Here is a 6,047-nt window from a genome sequence, read left to right on the forward strand (position 1 = left end):
TTCAAAAGAGAGACGGAAGACACTAACGGAATATTCATAACCAGATGTGTTATGAAGGCCAATGAGAATTCTCCATCCATGTCACAATTTGTGAAAGTATATTATAGGTCAAGGTACGTTCTTCAAGACGCATCTTTGGCTCACAATGAACTGCAAGCTGTAAAGGGTTCTAATACTAGTGTAAAACCATTCAAACAGGATAAACGGAATAATCTATATATAAAAAGGCGAGAAACGAGAACCACAGCAACATACGACAACCACTGAACATCGAGTTCCTGACTTGAAATAGGTACAAACAAAAGCACCGGGTTTAAACGTTTCAATAGGTACCAACCGTCACAGTAGTGTAATAATTATAATTCTAAGATAAACATAGAACGCCATAAAAAAGAACACAAAAAAACGACCAAAAGTCAATAGTATACGGGACGGTATTTTCGTAAAGACACTTGTAACATATCCATCGTTATCTATACAAAAGATTGTCTATAAATGTTAACCAACTTAGGGATTCGTCCGTAAAATTGTGGCAACTTTACCACAACGAATTTGGTTCAATAGTGTCATCATTAACGCGCGGGGAGCAGGGGATATTCACTTCATATGCAAGAGCGGATGTTATTTTGCAACATATAAATGGTAAATTAACAATTTGAAGTAAGTAATCAAGCAACATAACTTTCTCTGTAGGAGCCTTATGCAATTTAGGTATCTAATAAAGTGAACAAAAGTCAAATTCTTCATCTGTTCTTCTGTCATGGGGGTATATGTGAAAAATCGAAATATATTGTCAATACCTATAGCTATTTCCTTTATCAAGGCAGTTTATGTAATGTGATTTGTCTGCTTGGACAACAATGTATTTTTCATGAATTAACAGTTGTGTGTTAAAAGATCGAGATAGCACGTATTTTCGTATACCTCTTATTGTCTATAATGCTAAATTATATCAACAACATCACAGCCTAAACATAGTTGGAGAGAAAAGAAATTGTCAATACAATTGAGAATGTAAATGGGGAAAATAGCCGAAGCCCACCAATGGGTCATCAATACAGCGAGAAAATTCCCTTGGGACAGGCGCAAAAAAGCCGCGGGGTTAAACATATTTTTTTATACCTCAACTACCCCCAATACATCAATCCAATGTAGAAATACATACACACAACAATTCGCACAATAAAAGTCAGTTTGAAAGAAGCCCAAGTCTGATATAAGAACAGGTAACAAAAGAAACTAAACAAAGTGACAATGATACGTAAATTAACATAGACTACTGGCAGTTACTGACATGCAAGCTCCAGACCTGGCAGTTACTGACATGCAAGCTCCAGACCTGGCAGTTATTGACATGCAAGCTCCAGACCTCAATTAACATAGACTACTGGCAGTTACTGACATGCAAGCTCCAGACCTCAATTAACATAGACTACTGGCAGTTACTGACATGCCAGCTCCAGACCTCAATTAACATAGACTACTGGCAGTTACTGACATGCAAGCTCCAGACCTCAATTAACATAGACTACTGGCAGTTACTGACATGCAATCTCCAGACCTCAATTAACATAGACTACTGGCAGTTACTGACATGCAAGCTCCAGACCTCAATTAATATAGACTACTGGCAGTTACTGACATGCAAGCTCCAGACCTCAATTTAGCTTTGACAATATCTTTCTATATAAGAGTTCTTTTGCTCTTTATTTGTACTGTAGTCCTGTTATGTAATATCATTTTAGTGGTATATTTCACATTATTATAAAGCGCGGAGTTTTGGCTAGCCATTAAACCAGGATCAACCAACCATTTTTTTTTTATTAAAATGTCCTGTACCAAGTCAGGAATATGGCATTTGTTATCTAACATGTCGTTTCTATTCATGTTGTATTGTCGTTTGTTTTTTTGTTGCTCTTCAGTTTTCTGTTGTTTCGTTGTTTTCCTCTTATAGTTGATATGTTTCCCTCGGTTTTAGTTTGTAACCTAGATTTGTTTTCTCTCAATCGATTTATGACTTTTGAAAACCGGTATGTTAACAAACAAAGGTTCTTAATACTTTCGTGAGGCATGTCACAACGTAGCAAATGTTGAGGACATACACTGTTTTGCTCTCTTAATGAGGTTTTTCTTCTGAAGAGAAAATTCCTAATTTACAACATGGACAGCATGGTCAATTTGACAAGAAAAAGCAACAAAATTTTATAAAACTTTCTAATATTAACACTAAACATTGTTTTTTTTTTAATTGAATTTATTCAGATCTTCAGTGAAGGTATGAATAAAAATTGTGAAACGATATTTTTTTATTGAAAATAGCCCAAAACTTGGTTCAAATTTATGAAAAATTGGTAAATCATTAAAAAGGATACATTCAATGTGAAAAAACTAAGGATTTTCTTATTCCAGGCATAGATTACCTTAGCCGTATTTGGCACAACTTTTTGGAATTTTGGATCCTCAATGCTCTTCAACTTTGTACTTGTTTGGCTTTATAAATATTTTGATATGAGCGTCACTGATGAGTCTTATGTAGACGAAACGCGCGTCTGGCGTACAAAATTATAATCCTGGTACCTTTGATAACTATCAAATGTCCATAGCAAAAACAGAAGTGCAGCACCATATGATTTTTTCTTAATCATTTACTTTTTTTTACAGAAATATAAACGAAAAATTTGGTTAAGGAAATGAGTTTAATTTTAAAATATTTGGCTCCTCACAAGTGTACATCCTAAAGTAAGTTTTAGATATAACATGTAAATGTTACCCTATAAGTAATGTTCCTATCCAGATAACCACAATGCTCACCTGCGTAAGTTTCAAAGATACAAATGATTAATTTTCTAAGTAAGATTCAAAGATAACATCCTGATTCATCGGAGTAATGTCCAATATTCGAATAACTTACTAACTGCTATATGTGTTATTTTAATTGATTATCTTAAAGTTAGTCAAAGGGTAGAACATTGTTTTACTCTCAAAATTAAGGCCCAATAGACAAAATATCTAAAAGCTTTCCCTTATGATGTTAAAAGGTAAATACTCATTAATACTATTCTAAATGAAGTTCAGTAGGAAAATATAAATAAATCCTCTCATGATTAAAGTCAATGGGTACAATATCGTAAGCAAGGTGAAATTAGTAGACTTTCCGCAAAGAGAGGCAAAAGTTGTACTAAAGGGAGGATAGCAATCACTTTTCTTTCGAGTGCCCTTCACAAAGAAGCAAGAGAAATGATGTTTTTAAATTGAAATATATGCTTTATCAATTGTGCTAATAATGTCTGGTGACGGTGACCAATAACATTAACAAAAAAAAGAAATTGTTTAGTTTGTACAACCTTATATAAGAATAACTCAAAGATTTTGAACATTCTATCTGAATTCCTACTTGTTTACTCATCACGTCATTCCAGTCTCATCATATACTTCATTTATCTTGTATTTTATATTTTCTAATTTTTGTTGTTTATTTATTTATTTATTTGTTTTGTATTTTGTATTTCATACATTCCTACATGTTTTATCTAATGTAGTTTGAGTGTAAACTTGTATGTGGAGATGACGTCACTATAATGTTGTCATAACTTGTGTGTGGAGATGACGTCACTATAATGTTGTAATAACTTGTGTGTGGAGATGACGTCACTATAGTCTTGTAATAACTTGTATGTGGAGATGACATCACTATAATCTTGTAATAACTTGTATGTGGAGATGACGTCAATATATTGTTGTAATAACTTGTGTACAATTCCTGTTGCTCCTTTTCCAAATGCAATTTGTTGAAACTACTACCAAAGGGATATTATAGTCAATAGTTCGAAAATAATCTGACAATTTTATGATAACAAAAATCATCGACCAACAGACAAAAAACTGTACACAAAACACAACATAGAAAAATAAAACACTGAGTAACACAAACCCCGCCAAGACAAGATAAGATCGCAGGTAATCATGAAGGGTAAGCAGATCCTGATTTATATAACACACCTGTCGTACTGCTTATATAAGTACAACATAGGTAATAACTAATAAGTCTAATTTGGTAGGTTAGATTCGTTAAATAGAGGAATGGAGTGTGGTAACGACAATTAGACATATACTTCGTAATCTGTGAAATATCAGCAAAGCAATCGTGATTGTGTTCGTCACTTTATTGAATGGAGGATATCAATCTCATCACCTTGGACACTTGGTTTGATAGCTTCCTTTTAAAAGAGGGGCGAAAAATACCAGAGGGACAGTCAAATTCATAAATCGAAAATAAACTGACAACGAACGCCATGGTTAAGAATGAAAAAGACAAACAAACAATAATACACGTGACACAACATAGAATATTAAAGAATAAGCATTAAGAACCCCTGCAAAACCTGGGGGTAAACTCAGGTGCTCCGGAAGGATATGCAGATCCTGCTCCACATGTGGAACCCGTCGTGTGGCTCGTGTTATAACAAATCCGGTAAATAGTCTAATTCGGTAGCAGCAACGCTTTATCAATATCTGACATATTGTATCAGCTAAGAAATATATACTATATATACAAGCGTTGCTGAAATGTTACTACATAAAAAATGGAAAGTTCACAATTGAGAAGCTGAAATCATTTTGTTTGTAGAAATGATTTGTTCTCAACCAATCCTCATTGTCAATGTCTAGAGGTAAGTCAAGATATGGAGCAGACTTTAAATGTATCTATTGTATAGTGATATATAATTTTAAAGTCGAAAGGTAGAACATACAATTGCTCTCCTAAGTAGGGTGGAATTGGAAGACTATTTAAATGCTCTATTAAGTGCAAAAGTATAGCAATCAACATAGGGTGACTGCTTTGCCTGCTGTAAATATTTACTCCCTTGACATCTGGTCCGTTTTTAGAAATTACCCTTTAATCGACTGAAAAGAACTTGCAGAACAGAGGAATGCAGGGTTTGATAGAAGCATACCGACGCACCTGTTCTTATGTATATGGAATTCCTTTCTCGTGAACTTTTTTTGAAGAAAAAATAGGTCTTCGTCATTTCTTATTGTCAATAAATATTGTTTTTGTATTTCTGAAAACATTTTTCTTTTATAACCCAAGTGGTATCATTCAAATCATATTTCCTTCAAACGAGTAATGGAGTATTATAGTTCAACTTGTATAAATCTGTTCTCGCATTTTAAGCATATTTGTTTTCCTTTTAATATCATTGTTCAAGTGTACTAACTGAATACTTCTGCATGCAACGTGTCGATATATAAAAGACAAAGGACAATGATAGAAACAGAGTAAACACAGAGGTCATGTTTGATGTCTCCATGTTGCTAAGATGAACATCCTTGACATTGAAGTTGCATACAAATATTGAATTTTACTTTTTAAGTGGAGAGGTCTTTTGTATGGAATATAATTTACAATTAACTTTTTAATAAAAACTATTTATAAACACCCTTATCCTTGATCCATGGACATTTTAAAACTGAAAATACAGTATTAAGCCTCGTTTTGTCACAAACTGAAATTTATAGGCTTTTGAAGAAAAACCAATTAAAAGGATGAATCATGACGAATTTCCCGGCATAATAGAAAAATTGTGAATCATATACAGATAGTCTGAGACGACAATTTTGAATTAATTTTAAATGATTTAGTCATGTCTAGCAAGGATATTTCCCAGACAGACTTTTGTTCTTCACATTGGAAGATAAGAGCTAAAGGGATAAACTATTATCAAAAGTAAGACTAACAAAACGTCATGTATATCATAATTCTTTAAATGTGGAAGTGGTGGCATAGTGACCATAAAAAGAGATGCTAATGATATGCATAATATATATATATATATAGTCTAACAAATCCTGTACGAAGACATTAGATTCTTAAATGTATTTTTTTCAGTGTCCAGTAAACAACCTTTTCTTATTAACATTTAACAATAAAAAAAATAAGGTTTTAACAGTATCATGACAAGCTAGAGGTTTTGTAATTTTCAAAAATGCCAGAAAAAAGGGAAACAAGGGAATTAGCATAAAATGTAAAATATGTTTCATTTCTT

General features: G+C 33.1%; 1 long non-coding RNA gene across 1 annotated transcript in view; it reads right to left on the reverse strand.

Annotated features, from left to right (window-relative positions):
* LOC139525521 (uncharacterized) overlaps positions 1-6,047 on the reverse strand; it is a 32,656-nt gene that overhangs the window by 26,018 nt on the left and 591 nt on the right. The window lies entirely within an intron of this gene.

This window comes from Mytilus edulis, chromosome 5 (assembly GCF_963676685.1).
Source record: "Mytilus edulis chromosome 5, xbMytEdul2.2, whole genome shotgun sequence".
NCBI lineage: Eukaryota > Metazoa > Mollusca > Bivalvia > Mytilida > Mytilidae > Mytilus > Mytilus edulis.